This window comes from Mytilus edulis, chromosome 1 (assembly GCF_963676685.1).
Source record: "Mytilus edulis chromosome 1, xbMytEdul2.2, whole genome shotgun sequence".
In the NCBI taxonomy this organism is placed as follows: domain Eukaryota; kingdom Metazoa; phylum Mollusca; class Bivalvia; order Mytilida; family Mytilidae; genus Mytilus; species Mytilus edulis.
This window is the reverse complement of record NC_092344.1, coordinates 79548213-79570279: the sequence shown is the minus strand read 5'-3', so window position 1 is coordinate 79570279 and position 22067 is coordinate 79548213. Positions and strand designations below refer to the sequence as shown.

Here is a 22067-nt window from a genome sequence, read left to right as displayed (position 1 = left end):
TTAGATTGTGTCGTGTTTTGGTACATATAGGATATCACGAACTTTTCATTATATATATATACTGTATGAGGTGTTTCTAAGAAGTGAACCCTTCCAAAGTAGCCTAAATTAACCAGTAAATCGTTTCGTTTTTTGAACTGCTATAATTTCAATGATATACATATCTAAGACAATTTGAATTGTAGCTCTACAACTTTTTGTTTAAATTCGGACTTAAATCAGACCAATGTCATCGTTATATAAAAGTCAGTATTAATATATATATATATATATATATATTAATAGACAAGTGGCTCTTAAATGGTTATTTCCATAACACTGAAAATAAATTTTGACATGCATTTATAGTAGGAAGTATTAAGGACGCAATATATATATATTAATAGACAAGTGGCTCCTAAATGGTTATTTCCATAACACTGAAAATAAATTTTGTCATGCATTTATAGTAGGGAGTATTAAGGATGCAATATATATATATTAATAGACAAGTGGCTCTTAAATGGTTATTTCCATAACACTGAAAATAAATTTTGTCATGCATTTATAGTAGGGAGTATTAAGGATGCAATATATATATATTAATAGACAAGTGGCTCTTAAATGGTTATTTCCATAACACTGAAAATAAATTTTGTCATGCATTTATAGTAGGGAGTATTAAGGATGCCATATATATATTAATAGACAAGTGGATCTTAAATGGTTATTTCCATAACACTGAAAATAAATTTTGTTATGCATTTATAGAAGAAGTATTAAGGATGCAAAGTAATATTATTATTGTTTTTTACATATGATGAGTAAGATCTTAGTTGAATGAAAAATAATGTAAAAAATAAAATTACAAAGGAGTAGGTTCAGTAAGACCCCTTTTTGGCCCCAAAATATAGCAGTTTTACAAAATAGTTAAAATGTAAACCTTTAGTTATTTATTGGACAGTAGAATGCTTCTGCTACATAAATATGGGCTGTTTTTGACAATACAATGCACATATATCCGGTACTAGCACCATTAAGTCATGCTAAATTACTGAAATCCTCATAATTCTAGCATTTTAGTTAAATTTTAGACGGTTTTCGTGTAAAACGAAAGTGGCCGCATTCGTGTTCATCCTTAATATTGAAATGTAAGTTGTATTTTATAATATAACATAACATATATAAAGGTTGAGGATGAACACGGATGCGGCCACTTTCATTTTTACCAAAAACCATCTGAAAAGTGACATTTTTCGGCATATTACGTAGATTTTTCATATTTGAGCTTGAATCGGATCGTTTTTAATGACTAAATCTGTTAAAATCTTTCACATAAACTAATTAATTCAAATAAAATAGACACTTAAGTGTTTAAAAAGTGGTCAAAATCTTTCGTCAGATGAACCTGAAATTTGAGGCCAAAATCGGTCCTTACCGGACCTACTCCTTTATAAGGTGAGGTCGAATAGACCATCAAACTGGGTACTATATACTTCTGCCTTTTTTGTTTCGTTTCGGAATGCATAAACTCGGAAGAGAAAAACAACAGCTAATAATAACTATTATTTTTTTTCTTTAAAATTAAACGAGATTTTCATTACAATATTTCAAACAATTTCAACAAACTTAGATATATATTGGTGAAAAAACGATCACTGCATGGAGTGTCCATTTGCCGTTCTCTCAATCACACAAAGTCCATAAGCCATTAATACTAACTTTTATTGATTAATTGGTGTTTAACGTCACATTCAGTACGTTTTAAAAGAGGGAGGTAGTCGGAAGATTTGAGTCGTCGAACCACGTATCGGATTCAAGCTCACAACCTAGTAATAACAGACTAGTGAAATGGTATAGTTTGGTTACTCAGAGAGCTCTCGGTTAATTATAGAAAGTATTCGAAATAAGATACAGTACATCTCCTAAAAAATAGAATTTTGTGTTCATATACCTAAATAATCTGGCACTATACTTTTTAGTACATGTACTAGTTTTTTTTTATATATTATATACTAACGTCGTCAATAACCTTTTTCAAAAAAGAATGATTCATAGACAACTCTTTGATTTGTATGCTTAGTTAATTATATTTACTTACAATATAATTTGAATGCCGTCTTTATCAAACCATCATGCATTATTGAGCTATTGTCTCATATGCAGTCAATCAAATTTTATTTCTCACAGAATTATAAATCATAATTTCTTATATTATACTGTTAGGATTGGCAGTCTGACTGGAACACCTGATGCCGTAACGATTATATTGGTTCGAAAAATACATCTGGAGTAGACTTTGGAAACTTAAACAGACTTGCAATAAAATACAAAGGAATAGACTTTGGAAACACAAACAAACTTACAGTAAAATACAGAGGAGCAGACTTTGGAAACATAAACAGATTTACCGTTGGGATCAGTTTTAAATCAGTTAGAAACTAGCTGTCAAGATTTCTGTTAACGAACAATTCGTAGAACAGTTCTCCTGACACCTTTTAGAACAGTTTCTGACAGAAGCGGTCGTATCTTTAAAATTTGGACAGTTTTTAGGGACGACATCAAATGTTCAATGTAGGATAAAAAATTAAATTCACATAGTTTTTAAACACTGACCCTCCCCCACCCCCTTGAACTTAATTTCGGAAAAATTGATTGACCAATATGGATATATGTAAAAATCCATTTTGGATTAACAAAACTTGCAACAATTTCACGTTTCAAAATTAGTTTGATGCAATTACACCTTAAAATCTTTATGATTAAAAATTTATATTTTTTCTATTTCAAAGAATATGGAGGGTTTTCATCAATACAAAGGCCATATTTGATATATATATTTAACATGCATGTTATCAATACATGTACTTGTACTCGAATGCAATCAACGGGATCGGTCAATTACTATGAAATGTCATTACATAATCAAATACAAATGACATTACGCGAACAAACATTTGATGGTATCTAACCTTTATAGAAATCAATTTACTGTAATAGTATATGTAGTCAACACATTGTAGTACACATATAACTGATAAAGTGGTAGCCCTGTTCGATCTATCTGTTAACAGGACAATAACTTTACTGATGGTTTTTCATTTTATCAATCTCCTTCCTACAAGGCATATCCTAGGTACAATGCTATAATATACGGAAGCTGAATTTCTCCTAATAAATAATAAAGAGCATTTGATTGTCCAAAGCTCTAATGTGAGACAAATAAATAAGATCTTAATTACAAAGTGTCGACTTCAAGTGACAAATTGCTGATAATTTTAACTCTCCATTTAACTGTTGTTCAGATAATAATAAAAAAAAGAAGACACAATGTATATCCCACAACACTATTCACTAAATATATACGCAACTCATGCATGTACGCTGTCTTTGTAACACAATGAATATAGGAGACAGGTCGAAGACCTTGAATTTATTAGTAACAGATGTCGTTTGGTCACGAACAGTGTATGGTTATTTAAATAGTGAGACGCAATGCAAGCTGAAAGGTACAGTGGAATAGTAATGAAGTGTCAAGAACAATTCTATAAACTAATGGAATGGGTTTTTAGGTCAAATATAGTGAAGTTTGTAATACAAATCATTTGTAAATTCCGCTCTCCCAGATGATTGTAAGCATACGTTTATTCTGAATCCTGTTATGCGACTGTGAGCACTACGAGCATGATTAAATATAATTCTAGAGAGCAAAACAAAATGTTCTTGACCAGTTTTTTAAATGATCGGGCGTTGTGTTTTCACTCAACTAAGTTGCAGTGTGTATATTTTTACAATATAAATCTTGAAACACACAGAAATATTTTTTGAGAACAATTCGAAAAGTTTTCTAAATTGTCTTGTTTTTATGCATAATAACGATGACAATGGATACAATAAGGCAAACTATCAAAAAAGTACATGTACATCCAATGAATTTAGTGTCAAGATGTCATATATACAGTCGAAGAAAAAATATGACATATTGCAATATATAAGTGTCGACAGGTTGTAGGATCGTAAGTTTTAATACTTATATAAAAATTCATATTAAGTTCTGATAAAAAATAATATTTATATTAAGTCTTTGACAGTTCTGTTTCTATTCAAAATTGTAATTATACATTGGTGGTATAAGCAGGATTGGGGTGCGCTTACAAGATTTGAAGATATTTTATTTTCCAAATTAGGTCCAGGGAGGCATACACACATAGCAAAAGATGCTGCAACAGGTACCAAGGGGCGATGCTTCAGGATTGTGAGCTTTAGAGTTCTAACAAACCTCACAGTGTCTGATGCTGAGAAAAGAAACATAAATGTAACAAATGTTCAAGAATTATATATCATGTATCCCAAACTTTGTATTAAGAGTGTATTTCGAGAAAATTTAACTATCATAGCTTTACAGTGTACTGGACCAATGGTTCAATACGACTCAGTTGACAGCAATGATCACAATAATATTGACATCGTAAGGTGTTCTATCTCTATATGAAGTATGAAAATAAAACTTTACAGCCTAAAAAATCGGTAAAGAAAATTAATTGACCGGACCTTGAGCAAACGGTAATACACGACGTTTCATAGTAAACTTTGGAAGAAAAAATACCGCATGTGGATACTTTTGTTTAATCTGATATCTTATTTTCTTAATTGGTTTAAACTTTATCCTGATTCACGTTAAACATGTTAAAATAAATTACAACTTATTTGGACAAAAAAAAACTATATTTCATCTATCGTGTGCAATAATCTACTAAAAAAACAAAATTTACAATTTCGGTTTATTTTTTCCAAAAAGTCATAACCGACACAATAATTTGATAATAATAATATGTTGTTTGCTATTTGGGCATAAGAAGTTGTTACTATTCATGTGTATTCTATTTATTTCGTTACTTTTAATTCACAAATGACTAATATTATTGTGACTGTGTAAATCATCCCTCCATTCTAGATAAATGATAAAAACATGTGTAAAGAGAATGAAATTGTTAAATAGTGTATTGAGTTTCAATAATTGGCTCCCCTTTCAAACAATTTAACTATATCCACACACCATGTAATTTTGAGGTTAAATGAGATGAAGAAAATCCTTTGTGTGCACCTTACCTTGCTTAAAGTTTTAAACGTTGCAAATCCAAACTAATGTCTTTATTCCGTGGATAGAGAAACACGAATGAATGTCTTTATTCTGTGGTTAGAGAAATACGAATGATTGTTTTGCCAATTTACCGTAGTCTTTGAAAATGAGTAGGCGAATTCAGAGATGTACAAAAAATCTTTATCACTTTAAAAGTTATCATTTGACCTATTGTAGTAACATACAACACAAAAGTACCCAAAAATATCTTTCTATAAGAACGAAAGATAAGAATTCAATTTCTGTAGCATGGATGTTTGCAATCTGCAAAATGCATTCAAAAAACTAACAGGAATGTTAATGCATTTAAAAAAATTGTATTACGTGGATGGTATTAGATAATTTTATCAATAATTCTCATAATTGTTTTTACTCCTGTATTTGTTATTCAACAAAAATCCAAAACATACAATTTTAAAACTGATTTGGAGTGTTACGTCATTAGCTTTATATTTAAGACATTCAAACTAATTGAAAAACAACACTATACCAAACATGTAACTTATCTGATACTATCTAAGATAGTAAACAATCAACTGTGTAATGTTATTGAAGACATGGAATACTGTATTAAAACATTTTTGTTCTTCCCATGTTTTTCCCATTTAAAAATATGTTTTTTTCTGGGCTAGGACTTGAAACATTATTGGAGGAAAAGTTTTTATCTGGCTACAATATTTACACATACAGGGAAAAGAGTAGACAACCATATATATTATTAATTGTGGAAAGGAGAACAGACTCAATAGAAGCATGTCACCTACAACAGCCCCCAAAACAACGAAAAGAACCAGATGCTCCGCAGGTTGAACCCTGAACAGTTGGGGCAAGTATGGACACAACATTTAAGCTTGATACAGCTCTGAATTTGAATTTTGTGATTAAATAGTTGACACAACATAGGTTTCTGACACAGAATGGATGTGGTCTAAGAGCTTAAACTTAAACACTTAAAAATTTAAATTGGAAATTCACCCATTATGGTCCAATATCCAAAATCTAAATACATGGTTAGATTCAGCATATCATAGAACCCCAAGAGTTCAATTTTTGATGAATCAAATAATGTTCAATTTTAGACCCTTTAGACCTCAATGTGGACCAATTTGATAACCGGGCCCATAATCAAAAATCTAAGTACATGTTTAGATTCAGCATATCAAAGAACCCCCAGAATTCAATTTTTGCTAAAATCAAACTAAGTTTAATTTTGGACCCTTTGGACCTTAATGTAGACCAATTTGAAAACAGGACTAAAACATAAGAATCTAAATACACGGTTAGATTTGGCATATCAAAGAACCCCAATAATTCATTTTTTGATGAAATCAAACAAAGTTTAATTTGGACCCTTTTGGCCCCTAATTCCTACACTGTTGGGACCAAAACTCCCAAAATCAATCCCAATCTTCCTTTTGTGGTCATAAACCTTGTGTTTAAATTTCATAGATTTCTATTTAATGTACTTATTATAAAGTTATTGTGCAAAAACAAAGTAAAATGCTTATTTGGGACCTTTTTTTGGCCTTAATTCCTAAACTGTTGAGACCAAAACTCCCAAAATCAATCCCAACCTTCCTTTTATGGTCATAAACCTTGTGTTTAAATTTTATAGATTTCTATTAACTTATACTAAAGTTATAGTGCGAAAACCAAATGTCTTCGGACGACGACGACGATGACGCCAATGTCATACCAAAATACGACCAAAAAATTTCAATTTTTGCGGTCGTATAAAAACAAGTTTCTACAACAAATACAATAGATATATTGGAGTCATGTCTATTGTGAAAGTCTCTTGTTGGACAAATGACCAAATCCTTCATAATTTCCGTATTAGCTCTGCAAGCTAATAATATAGAATCCTTATCTGTTATCATTTAAACAAAAGTATAGGAAATTCATTATCAAAAATTTAACTATAGTGTGACTAAAATAGTTACACGATATAAAATAATTGCTTAAAAGTTTGAGTTCTTCCTTCCTCGGTTATACAAAATGTAGGTAGTGGGGATACTTGGAATTTGTAAATAAGGAAGGCCGGAAACATATATTTATTTTGGTGTATATGTATGCAATTGAAAAACTTGTGGAAACAAAAAGGAAGGAAGTCTAAATAATTTATATTAGTATAAATTAAAAATAGTTACTTAGACACTTAAACGAAGCGTGTCAGATTTTGGATTTTTTTTTTGTAAATGTTACATATTTGTATTGTTTGTTGTTTATTTGTGTTATTTGGTAACTCTCCGTTTATTTGGATTTTATACTTGTAAATACACATTATTGTATTATTCACTATATGTGATTGTTTTACTATTTATTTAAATAACCAGACTAAATAAGGAAAAGGAAAAAACAAAATACTTCGAATACGAAAACAATATGTTTTAATGAACATGTTAACATAATAAGTTCTTTTAAATAGTTGTTGTCAAGACACTGTTTAAAATGATAGACAGATTAGTTGTAGAATACATACCAAAAAGAGATGAAAAGATGTTTTGACTATTTTTGTATAGTTAAGTAAGCCAATACATAACAGGGACCTGATTTCGTTATGCTCACAAAATGGTACACTTGAATTTTCAGGGAAAGGTCTTCAGACGAATGACGAAGAATATATGATTTCATTATTAAGAACTTTCATGTTTGATCGCATTGCCTTACTTCTATGTGGGGCGATGTTCGAAATGAGATATGCCTATACATGTATCTACAGTTTGGAGTGATTTTTTTATCAATTTTTCCCAGTTAACCCCAAGTTTTAATAATGGAATACAAGAGGATCTTTAATGGCCAAGCTTCCCGTTTTCCAATTATTTTTTGTTGGTAATTTTTTTCAGTAAGTTTATTACCACTCGTCTTGCCCAATGTTTAGGTTCCCTGTAATTCCATGGTAAAAGGGATTATATCTAAACTTTATAATAATAATCTTTATTGCAAAATTACACCCATAAAGGTCAAGCAATACAAACAAACAAATATTCATTTTAAATACAATGCAATAAAATGATATATAGAGATTTTACCACTGCATCGAGTGTGATACGATATTTATCCACTCGAGACAGTTAAATTTTCAAATTTAAAACGCGAGGCTCGCCGAGCGTTTTAAATATTTAAAATATAACTGTCGAGAGTGGATAAATATCGTATTACACGAGATTTGTTGGTGGAATCTGTTTCTCTAATGATTTTCAAACAATATGCAGGCAAACTTATTCCTTCTTTACGAACGATCTGCAAAAAGATATGTTCTTTATATGTGACGTCATCAGACATGGTCGCCTTTTTTCATGCCGACACAATAGGAAATTCAGAGGAAATCGGATTTTGACCAATGATGAACTGAGATCAAACGAACCACACGTTGATTAAATTTTTTTTATACAATGAGTGCAGAAAGGGATAAATTCACGAAGAATTAGAGAAACAATACAATATAATAGAACATATTTTAAAAGTTCAATTATAAATTTATGTATAAAACACAATCACGAGCTTGTCTGACATGGGTCTGACCCCCTCAGTTCAAGAAGTTGTTAGGTGAAGAAGATTTATTTCTAACTGACTTCTGGTGTAACTGACATCAAATTTCAAAAAAGACTGACTTATACTAATTCTTTTTATGAGAATACTAAATTATCAGTGAGGTAAGGACTATCTAAGTTACAGACAAAGTTCATACTTCATGTTCTGACCGCCCAAGTACGTTGTATAGTAATATTGAAATAAGTATAATAAGGTGGGATTTTTTTGGGGGGTGGGGGTGGGGGGGTAATTGTCTAGGTTTGACAATGAGTCATTACTATAGTCCAAATGATGTGGATGTACATGTAAACATCTGTAAGGTCACTCCTATAAATTGGGTGTCTGTTTTCGTTTTCTAAGGAATACTTACAAACCGTCTTTTGATTTTCAGAATTTCCATTAATAACTTATGATATACAATGTGTTTCTGTCGGTATATTTCAAACAGATAACATAAACGAATAATGTATATAATTGTGGTGTCAAAATAACTTTTAATCAGTACATACCGAAATAAACAAACTATAATAATTTACTTTTCTCATAGTAATTCAAATTCTTACGCCTGAACTTTACGTAAGCTCAGCACTTTTCAAAACTGCATGCCAAGAAAAAGACATACTGTACTGTTATACCACTGTCCCAGGTTAGGGGGAGGGTTGGGATTCCTCTAACATGTTTAACCCCGCCACATTATTTATGTATGTGCCTATCCGAAGTCAGGAGCCTGTAATTCAGTGGTTGTCGTTTGTTTATGTGTTACATATTTGTTTTTCGTTCATTTTTTTTATACAAATAAGGCCGTTAGTTTTCTCGTTTGAATTGTTTTACATTGTCATATCGGGGCCTTTTATAGCTGACTATGCGTTATGAGCTTTGCTCATTGTTGAAGGCCGTACGGTGACCTATAGTTGTTAATGTCTGTGTCATTTTGGTCTCTTGTGGACAGTTGTCTTATTGGCAATCATACCACATCTTCTTTTTTATATAGACGGTTGAGTGTATGATTTAAAGTATATATTGCTATATGTATGGAAACAGATTTTTTTTTAAATGTTCATGTTTTTCTTATTTATGATACATGAGAAAACAAACTTCCTCTTTTACATATTTTTTTAATCAAAACCATAACAATATAAATTCTAAAAGAGAATACAAAAATTATTTTGTAATGTAAATGTATGATGAATATAATTTTCACTTGGGCGTTTTTGTTCAAATTATCATTTAATGTGCAAACGTTAATATATATTTGTGAAATTTTAAGATAGCATCTCTACATGATTAAAAAACATGTTTCTCAATTTACATGAACATACAGTTTTCTCAGATAAAGCACTGTTGTCACTATCAAAATTTTCGATCAACAACTTCGTCATGGAAAACTTTGTACTAAAGACATGATTAAAGTCATATGCTGTCCCTTTCAAGGTTTTGCGGGGACTAAGGTCAAAGTAACGGTAGAAATTCAACGTTTTTCCATAGTCAAAAGCCTGTTGTTGGTTGTCGGTGGTTACTGTTTATCATATATGTTTTTTGTTTGTTGTTTTGTACACAAATCAGGCCATTGATTTTTTATTTGAATTGTTTTACTTTTTTGTTGTGACGGGGTCTTTTGTAGATTGCTATGGGGTAAGGATTTTGCTCATTGTTCAAGGCCGTGTGGTGACCAATAGTTGGCAATATCTTCGTCTTTGGGTCTCTGTATGGTGGGTAGTTGTCTCAATCATATGAATCTTTTTGTTCTCAGCAAGCCATTATCATATTATTTCACATATACATTTTATCTTAACTTTTACTGGAAGTCATCCTGCTTATTCGTTTTTTTCACCGTTTTTCCTACTGAATGTGATTAAATTGTTCAATTGCTGATTTTTCTAGAATTGAAAAAGTGCTTTAATAAAAATCAGGAAAATTTGAAGATAGTCTTCCTTTTTATCATTCCCACAATAAAACCGTTAGAGTCAACAAACGTGGTAGGTTATTAATACACTATATAATACGGTTCAAATCCTTTTTATCTAATAATTTTTATTGACATTTAGTATAACTAAATTGCTTTTTTACAGATGATTACCATTGGAAAGTGATCGTTTCCTTCAAATAGAATTCAATTTGTTTTGGATGATTCAAGAAATTCCCATAAAGGAACAATATATGCTATGATTGTCATTGTCAACCAATATATTCTAGATAAAAAAAAAGATGGGAATGAGGGATATACGGGGTAAAAAAGTGGGAATTTGGGATAAATTGGTAATGTTGGATATAGCGGGTAGCAAATGTGGGAATTTGTGATAAATTGGTAATGTTGGATATAGCGGGTAGCAAAAGTGAGAATGTTCGACATTGGGTGTTCGAAGGTGGGATCTGGGGAAGAGAGGAAGCAACGTACGGAAAAATAACAAAAAGGGAAATATGGAAATTAAATGAACACCCCTTTTTACAATAAGATATTGACCTGTATTCGGCTTCATACAACCTTTTAGATATGTCGAACACCACTTTCTGACGAGAAGTGAGAGGGGGGTTCCTCCAGTTTTATTAATTCAAATATATTAAGGCGTGTATTTTGATTTCTATTTTCATATTTTTTTACTGTTAAATATTTTGACATTGAAAACATGTACTAGATTGCCTTTCTTAACAATTTGAGTAAAATGCGATTTTTTAAATTCCTGTTGCTATCTTTAGAAAACTTAAGAAGAAACTTAATTATAATTTAGATTCACTTTACAGTTTCATAGTTTTTAAGGAAGAGATCAGCAGCTGACAAATGCATAACAGCAGCATAATCTGCAAAATATATAATTATACACAGTACGTAACAGTGGATTTTTATTATGTATCCAGTTATTTGAATATCATATACATATTTCACATAAGCTATAGTCATTGCAGTTTTAAAATAAATCCATTGTATAGATAAGAATTATGGCACTTCAATTGCCATGATAACCTCATATATTTTCGTGTTATTCTTTGCAGCTAACCACTCACTTATGCCACAAATCTTGAAAAAATATTTTTTCAGATCCCACATTTCGCATAAAATTTGAAGTATAAGATCGGCCCATAACGATTTAACAGAACTTTAATTTTGAATGTTATTTCTATGCTCAAAATCACATATAAATAAGGGAGGAAGAAAGTATTTTTCTCTGAAAAAATTACAATCTTTGTTTTTGTTACGTTTCCAATATTGACAATTGAGGTCCAAAAATTCCTTTAAATTTTTTTGCCAAATACAACTATTAAGGTTATCTATTCCTGAGGTAGAAAAGACTTATCATTTCAAAAAAGTTTTGTAAACTGATGATTTATAATTATGACCAACTTTCCAAGGGTATATTTAAGGTGGATCCCCTCATATGAGAAATATCTTATACCTTGTCAAACAGTGATGTTTTAATTTTAGTTAAAACAGTATAAATAATACAATAAATCAATTAATATTCATTGTATTTCAGATTTAAGCAAAGACCTAGACCGATACTGCACTGCTATTTTACAATCAAAAACGGCGGTATAAAGTTATTCTATCTATATCATATTCGTCGTAGTTCCACCCTCCAAAGAGAGACAAAGCGTTCAAAACCGCAAAACAAATATGTTCCTGGACTCTAATTAGGAGATAACTGTATTGTATTTCAAGCTCCGACGGCATCAATTGGGGATTTGATGGTCGCAAATTAAGTTTACTGGCGACGCGTTAGCGGAGACAGTAAACGGGTATTTGCGACCATCAAATCCCAAATTGATGCCGTCGGAGCTTAAAATACAATATTGTTATCTCCATTCTAAAGAAACTGACAGAAAACAACGATAAAACATGTATTTAAAATCTGTCAAATGCCGTCTGCGCTTGCGCGTACGTCCCATAGCATCAATTGTCAATTGATGCCATGTAAGAAAGTGACGTTATCCAATCAAAATGAACGTTACAAACGTTGTTGCATTAGAATATTCATTGTAGAGCTAGTAACGCATTCACATGACCATCATACTATCTTGGACAGTATCCCTTACGGAAATCATTCTGTACACCAGGTCTTATCCCGGTCTTATCTATTAGTTTGATAAGTTTTGCAATAAGAACAGTAGTGAACAATCTTCTTTAATTCAAAACATATAACTATAATAGCTCGAGACTCATCCGCGTATTGCTTTTTTTCATTTACAATCTGGTTATCCATTGGGTTTACTCATTATCCATTGGGTTTACTCATTAAGTCATTTAAAACAATCACACAGCTGTAATTCTTGAATTTAAATCGGTTCTTAAAGATTCCCTTTTTTGGGCCAAAAAATACATTGTGTTTAATAGTTATTTTTAAGTCCCAGTGAGCGCAGGGTGCATGACTGGACGTGACACCGATACAATAATAAAAAAAAAACGTCAAAATATTCAAAACAAAACAGAACGAAATTAGTTGAATGAACTGGTAAATACCTGATTGTTGCATGTTAGTAAATATATAAGAACCAAAAGACATCTTATCCACACTAATTTTTAATTGGTCTCCGCGTTTACGCCTCAATAATTACACGAAGACCGCATGTTGGCCTCTAGATGTCGTTTGGTAAATGTTCACGGTATGGTTCCTATGTGATCTCCGTTCAAATCATATCGTCGTCATGAACATCCCTGAACTATCTGCCACTGGACGTCAAACGACTAACAATCAAACATATCATATCATCTGAAGGGTACTTATGTATTTAATGAGAACACGTCCAGTTTTTGGCGGGGGTCGTGTTGCTTAGTTTTTAAGTTTTCTGTGTTGTGTTTTGTGTACTTTTATTTGTCTGTTTGTAATTTTTCGTTTTTAAAAATGTAAGCCATCGCCTTGTCAGCTTATTTTCTATCTATGAGTTTGAATGTCCCTCTGGTATCTTTCGCCCTATGTTAAGATGTGTGTCATTGACTTGAACAAAACAACTTGTAATTCTGTCGACTTTTATTTATTTTTTAACGTCACTCATACAATTTTATCTTGTGCATCTTAGTCGCAATCCTCGCATACATTGTATTTACACGAACTTAATTCAATTATGGAAACCTAAAAATTTCTTTTGATTTTACTGTTAATATTTGTTTTTTATACTTGTGCAAATTATACCTACTGAGATAAATAATATATAGCTGTATCAAATAAAATAAGGCGTAGGAGATTGGTGGTTGTGAGTTCTCTGTTTTAAGAATTTTATTACCATAGAAACTATACCACTTGTTAGAATGTCACAATTTCGCTTTTCCTGTTTATTTTTATAAATTCTCAATTCCCTTTTGAAACGAATCTAATGAAATGATCTAGGAACTTCCCAATTATATTTACGGGAAGTGTATACTGTTTTACCCAATATTTAAACTGGGGCATATACACAGTGAACTCCAAATTTATTTTTTTACAACCCGGTGCTTTCGTAAATTGAACCTTTATCATGTTGTTACGTACACAACTAATATATCTTAGTTTGTATATGTATATTTACTTTTCTACATTGGTTAGAGGTATAGGGGGAGGGTTGAGATCTCACAAACATGTTTAACCCCGCCGCATTTTTGCGCCTGTCCCAAGTCAGGAGCCTCTGGCCTTTGTTAATCTTGTATTATTTTAAGTTTCTTGTGTACAATTTGGAAATTAGTATGGCGTTCATTATCACTGGACTAGTATATATTTGTTTAGGGGCCAGCTGAAGGACGCCTCCGGGTGCGGGAATTTCTCTCGCTACATTGAAGACCTGTTGGTGACCCTCTGCTGTTGTTTTTTATTTGGTCGGGTTGTTGTCTCTTTGACACATTCCCCATTTCCATTCTCAATTTTATGTACGTAAGCCGTATGGCAATGTCAGTCGGGCGGATGAATGGTGGTTTCCGTTGGATAGGGCTGAGGGATAGGGTTAGAAATGTTTTTCCATATAAACAAATCATGCTGCAGATTTCAATAAAGATTCATAATCTCCCTTAAAGATTGCGAATATATTTTGGCTGCGCATTATTCTATAATGAAAATTTTTGAGGGATTCTCCCCTGTTTTACTGGACTTATTTAATTTCATCAAAGTTTACGAAGATGGTTGTCTTCCTAGCTACTATTTTTCAACGCAGATCCTTTAACTCTTACTAGTAAATAAATTCTCTGTCCGTGTAGGCAAACAAATTGTTATGTTACTTTCCTTAATACTACCATAACCACGTGGGCATAAAGCAAAGCCAGCACTATAGAAAAAACAACAGTGTCAAATATTTAGATAATTAAAATTGAAAAATAAATCTGTTTAGAATATGTACTTACGCTTGACAATGGCTGGTAAAACCTAATCTGTATAAGTCCAAATTGAAATGTCAAATATATAATCAGTTTTGTCCTTTTGCGTGTTCAAATAAAATAATTGTACAATGTTTCATCTAAAACTCATAGTAAAACATTCGTATGCTATCCATCATTCATTTGATCCGCATCTGTCTATTACCATCCTTTGGTGAATTAAAGTATTGTATTTCCGTAACTAAGTTTAGATTTAAACTCGACTCCTTTACTACGTGAAATGAAGTGCATAATTCGTTATCAAGTTAAAAAGTAGATATACATATAGCATGCAGGTGTTGCACTCTGTGTGTGCAGAGTGTTAATCACATAGATTTACATGGAACTTGTATTTATAAACGTCTACACTTTAAAAGTACGCTGTGAAACCAATGTTATCTCAAATTAAAAGAACATGTCGAATTTACACGAACAGGTTCCGTAACATCCCTTAGCTTTTAACGTCTTTAAGGCTAATAGATGGAAGCGTAAATCTATCGGCTTCTGTTACAAAACAGACAAAAAAACGCTTCCTTTTTTCAAAATTATAAATCTAATTATAGTTTATACTTCCTGTGATAAAAATTATTAAATCGATTTTGGCGAGGGTACAGTACAGTTATAGCAATTTGACATCAGGAGATAATTTTCTATCAAACTTCATTTCATTCAGTGTCAGTGTCATTTATGATCTTAACTTAACAATTAATTTGGATCTTTGAATCATTCTTTAAAACTCCCAAAATGCGCATTCATTTCCTGTCACTAAACTAAATGTTTTTGCAATTTTAAAAGTTAAGTTATAGCGAGACACACATCGCATGATTAATAAAAAAAAATACCGTATTGTGTCCAAGATGCAGTTTTTCATATTGATACAGGAAATTAGAAATCGACCAAACGCTTTCTAATATAATTGAAAACCACTGCTCTAACAAATGAAAACAAAATACCTTGACTGGACCAAAATGTACATTTTGTCTAAATTGATAAGGAAAACAGACAATTACATTTATCAAAAAATCCGTATTCCCGAGACACTTCAAATGATTACAATCCGGCAAGGGGTATACACAGCAACACAACAACATGCAAAATTCAACAAAAGAAAAGGTTATCAAAGGATATGTGAAAGAGAAGCAAAATGTACCAAAGTTATATACACATTCAGACGTTAAAAACATCCTGACAACGCCATGATATAAAACGAAAAACGACGAAAAACACTATAAAGAAAATCAAAGACTGAGCAACACGAACCGTACCAAATACCAGGGGCGATCTCAGTTACCCAGGAAGGGCAAGCATACTAGTACCCCTAAAGTTATTTATGGACCCCATCTAGATAGGTTGTTAGACAAATAAAAACGAAACAAAGAAACAATATTGTTCTGTTGTGAATTGTCCTCCGCCGATTTGCATATAATAGTCAAAAGGTGTGAGCCTGCTACAAAAAACCAGGTATAAGTATATAACTCAAGCAGAAATTGTCAAATCAAAAAGAGAGGCAAAAGATACCAGGGTGACATTCAACCTCAAAAGACGAAAATAAACTGACAAAGTCATGGCAAAAATAAAGAAAAAGACATAAAAACTAACTAGAGTATACAAAACGCAACATAGACAAATAAAGATTGACCAACAAGATCCTCACAAACAATCTGGAGTTATCTCATGTGCAGATACTCTTCTACCTATGACACACGTCGTGTTGTTGGTAAGTGTGTAGAAACCTGGTGGTAAGTCTAATTCGGTAGGTCAAAATTGGGGAAAAGAAGGATGGGATTTTTATATCGACGATTGTAATATGTATATACGTACTCTTCTGTGAAAAAGATTTTCCATAATGTTCAAACTCGTGATGGCGTTCGTTTGATTTTCGAAGGAATTATTCCAACTTCCCCACCTGTTCTAATATAGCTTCCCTCTGAATAATAACTTTCTCGAATGTCGGATCAACTGTATACTCCGTATGCAGGCGATGCCGAAATGTTGCTACATAGAAATGGAAAGTTGACAATCGGGAAGTTGAAATCAATATTATTGTGATAAAAATTCCAAATGGTTTTAAAACTATACCACAAGAATTGCATGTTGACAAACAATCCTTCCAATATAGGAAGCTTTTTGTGCTCATATTTTCATAGAAGTTGTACAAAATATGTCGTTGTGTTAAACAAATTTATTATAATTATTATTGTCAAAGTCCCATAACTTTCGCAAAATAGTAAATATCAGAATCACGACACATAATGGTCAAACACATAAAAATGGTTCAACCAAACATGAAAGCCATTATGTAATGACTATTATACTAGTATTTTACATTTCTAAAAAAATAAAACTTTAAAAAAAAGTCTCATAACTATAAATTATTGTCAGATTAAAATGACAGTAGTGAAAAATCAACTACACATGACGATACATGATCCAAAACAGTCACAGCTTTTTGGAAGCTCAGTGTGTGTTAACGGACGAAGCTCTTTTCAATTGATTTGTATAGTATGTTCTTATGTTGTGCTGTTATACGACTGTTCCAGGTTAAGGGATGAGGGTTGGGTGCCTGCAAAACCTTATGGCTTGTTAACTCAAAGACGCAAATTTAAAAATATAAAATGCTTGTACTTCTTGTATGAGAAAATGCACTTTGAAACTTAATACTTCTAATCGGCATTACATTTTTTCGTCGTGTCAATTTTCTAAAAATTGCTGAAGTGTCAAAGATCATATAGTACGCCTAATTTATTATCATCATCCATACAGCTTAACGATATCTGTTTTCATGTACTCTATTAAGATTTTTTTCACTGGCCAAATTATCTTATTTCAACAAATATTAAGGATATTTCACGTATTTTCTTATCAATCTATTTTGAAATTTTATTTTAATCTTTAAACTACATACCTGTAGAGTCCTTTTATTATTTTAAAAGTTACTTTAAAACAAGAGGTGGAATCCTTTGGTTGCAATTGCTTTTTCAGGGTATAAAACTAACAACTGAAATGTACAATACATTGTCTTTGCTTAATGTGAATGCCAGCAATTTGCACACAGGAATTCCGTATTTTTGCGCAATTTATGCCATCTTTGCATATACCAGGAAAAGCATCATACCACGGCGAATTCAATTTGACTGTATTAGTATTCCCTCTAATGTTAACTTTTTTAAATGTTCTATTAAAACAGCAAATATAACCAAATGTTTTTGTAGTAAGAACAATTGCAATACAATTTCAAAGGAAATTTTATTTGTTATCACTATTTTAAAGTAGTTGATGATAATAACCTCATCAAATATGACTGCTGGAAGCGGTAGAAATAATAATGTTATCATTAAAATTGTAAATTTAATACAATTTTCAATTTACTGTTTATTTATATCAATGATTGTTGTGTAAGCATTCTATTGCCTCTTAGCTGCTACAAATAGAAAATTCTCAGACACAGCTTTTTTATAATAGCAATATTGAAATATCTTTTGTTAAACAAATGTGTTATTTCTACAGCCATCTACAACAACAAAATCACGAATTGGAAAATAAAAAAATATGGTTGGATCTGGGTTTGGATATAAGTGACAGATAGCCACACCTTTCTAACAATATAACCACACTCGTCTATTGACTTTCAATTTTATTATTATAAAATAGAAAAATATAAATATGTTGCACTGTACGATTTACTGACTCAACACAATCTATATGACCGATTTATAATGAAACAAAACATTAAGACTACATTTAAGCGGCTGTGTAGAATTTCCTATGTCATAATTGTCGGTTAATATACATATGTCTCTATTTGCCCTTTTAATATTACAAAACTTGTTCTTTAAAAATGTACATCTTTTTTAAATATAAACCTGGGAGAATTTTACACAACAATCTATTATATCGAAATAGTAGTTAATCCAACCATAGACATAAGGCACATATGTTTAAAATATAATAAACTTTGATTTCCTATCTTGTAAAAGATGTGGTCTTGGCATTCATAATTGTCCAATTCCATTTACTTTCTTTTTTATCGCTAAAAGTTTACTCTTAATGTCAAATATAAAATACCAATTTTGAATTATACTAAAATTTCGGCGCATCTTTTAACAATAAAAACTAGTAAAATTTGCTTTTTATTATCTCGAACTAAAGATCGAACTGTTTCCGTCTGAGCGTTATTGTACATATACATTTGTGGTACATTGTATTACTAGTATTGCTTCAGATCAAAATACGTGATTTTCAATATGATTATTAAAATCTTATGAAGTTGTAAGAGATGAATGTACCGAACGAAGAGTCAAAACTTTATTTTCAGTTAATTTAATTTAAACAAAATTGGCGATTTTGTAGAAAGCCTGACCATATGTATTCCTTAAATTCATTTTTAATGATTTCAATCGAGTTTCGTGAATGTTTTTTCTATATAAATGTTTTATAAAAAACACTTGTTATCAGTTACAGGAGATTAATATGTTTTCTGTAGATTATAGTACAACATGTGCACGATCTAATCTCGATATTTGCAAAACTAACATTCAATGTAAAAATAGACTGAAGATTGTTTGCACAAAACATCACAAATAATGTTATATTTGGCCAGTATGTTTTTGGCTTTGTATTTATTTTCATAGAAAATATATTACATCTTCAAAATATTTATTTAAGATTTCAAGCTGTACAGTAAATACGTATTTTCTTTGTGTGCGTTCACCACATTGACGCCATGTCTATTTAAAAAAATGTATATCACTCTTAATCCTGAATAGATCTGTCGATATTTTCTGCTGCTGAACGATGACTGCGAGAGTCATTTAAGGAGAAGAACTGAATTATTCGGGTTATATCACTGAAAACTTACATGTATACCTTCTGAAGCAGTTATATTTGTTGATGCCTCTGTCTTGTACTTCGATGCAAATAGCTAGAAGTGGCACCTATTGACGTCTTACTAAGCAACTTCGAGTTCAATTGCATTAGTTTTTGATTTAACGTTATCAAGAACCAGTCAATGAATGTCACGAGAACAGTAGAATATATTGACTCCTAATGTAGATATGTTATAAAACAAATTCTCAATTGTGTGATTAAATAATTTCCCTTGTTGTAGCAGAGAAAGGACCATCTTGCATGTCAAAAACATTCCATAACACAGAAATTGAATTATTCTTAGATGAATGAATAACAATAAAAAGAGATGCTGGATACATACATACGTCAATTAGACAGCAATCAAACGACATAACTAACAAAAGACGTCTGGAAGGCAACATTCAACCATCAATACACGACTATTTCTATAATACAAAATGTCAGTAAAATCGTCATAAATATTCTGTTTTCTATAAACAATATACATGTACTTAATGTCCTGCAAATGATTGTCTACGTAAACACTACTGAAACAGGAGTACACCTCGGTATTAGATGGGGGTTATTTTGTCCAAATTATAAGTTTAAGTTTATCATGTTATTTTTCGTGGATTCGTCGTTTGTCTTTACTTTATGAAAACAATGACCTATTTTAAGATTCTGAAAAATATGTCCTTGTTGATGACTGCTTAATCAATTTTGGTTGATTTGATTTTCTGTGTTTTATCGCCACTTTTTGGCTATTTCGTGGCGGCTAGGTTTTGTTGTTGGAGGAAGCCAGAATGCCCGTAGAAAACCATCGACCTTTGATAGGAAAACTGATAATTAAGATTGGAATCGAGTGCGCCCGCACGAGCGGGGTTCGAACTCACAACCTCAGTGTTGACTGGCTAGTGATGACAGTAGTAAATACTTAGACCACTTGGCCACCGTGGACCCCTAATCAAATTTGATCTGTGAATAATAACAAATAAGGGAGGATTATAACTCAATGTTATCATAGAATACAAGTTAAATTTATGAATAACACACTCGTAATGACCAGAAACGCCGATATATAATCACAAGAGCTATGTTCGAGTGATTATTATATTGGTTGAGATTTGATACGGTGTGTGATATTGAAACAGAGCATATGTTTTTGTTTCCTGCAGAGTTTGATAAATCCGGTGCAATCGTGACTGGATGAAATCGATAGTATCGCTGATGGCTGATACAGAACGATTGTCGTTGATTGCATTACACATAACATTTATTGACTTTACTTCTAAGTATATAATATATATTTAATACAAAAAAATCTTATTCGTTAATTAGCTCCTTCATGCATGCACAATATAATGAAGCATGAAATTCTTTATAATGTTACAAAACGACCATATCCATGATTTAGAAAAAGGGTGTCTAACAAGATATCCCAAAATCATTTGACAGTCAGCAGTTACAGAACCCACCGACCATAAATACCGGAATCCTCCCAGAAAATAGACGTACACACAACGCGTGGTCCAAGTTTACTTAGCCAGGTAAATGAACCAATTAACTATCATAAGCTTAATTGACAATAATTCGGTTTGTTAAATAAAGGTTCTTTCCGGAAAGATGTTGAGTAACACGGAGACTACAAAAAGTCAGGATAAGAAATTTAAAAACTTATTAGCATCTGATATATGATTAATAGTAGTAATTACAAATGATGTGGATCGAGTGTACAGATATACAAGACAAAGCACGATATTTTATTGTAACTTTTTCTGCCAATCTGTCTCACAAGAAAGTTTGAATGTACCTGTTTTTAAATCCGTAGAAATATAGCAGTCAATTGTCTATAATAGCATCTATCCAGTTCATTTGAAGTGATTTTGCAAGAGTACTGCTCTTTTATATTAACTGAGGCTTTTAGTCTAAGTATACTAGATGCAATTACATCTATGGTCTAAGACAATAGTTTGAAATATCATTGTTATATATATATATTCTTTTCTTATATAACCTGTTTTCGTTTGATTTCCTAAAAGGGTATATAGCAAAATATGCCCGACATGCATACATGTCCCTCATAAAAGGGTTATGTGCTGAGCATGTGCGAGTGAACGTCACTCTCCTTGATGACACATATCCTTATTCTGTTGATACCAATTAAGAAACTTAAATCTGTAATCGGTCTTTGATTCATCAGTCTTATTTGTTACAATTGAAGGGCTGTCATAATGCGCGTGATTTATCAAAATGTCA

At 31.6% G+C, this 22067-nt stretch overlaps 1 protein-coding gene across 3 annotated transcripts in view; it reads right to left on the bottom strand.

Annotated features, from left to right (window-relative positions):
• Positions 1-22067, bottom strand: part of LOC139491241 (sex peptide receptor-like) — a 39784-nt gene that overhangs the window by 5517 nt on the left and 12200 nt on the right. The window contains exon 1 of one of the 3 annotated variants that reach the window (XM_071278767.1): positions 14952-15088. The exons of 1 other annotated variant lie outside the window; for it this stretch is intronic. The gene's annotated coding sequence lies outside the window, so the exon portion shown is untranslated. Of the gene's footprint in view, positions 1-5088; positions 5213-14951; positions 15089-22067 lie in introns of those variants that run through there. One more of the 3 variants, XM_071278776.1, reaches the window with a different exon arrangement.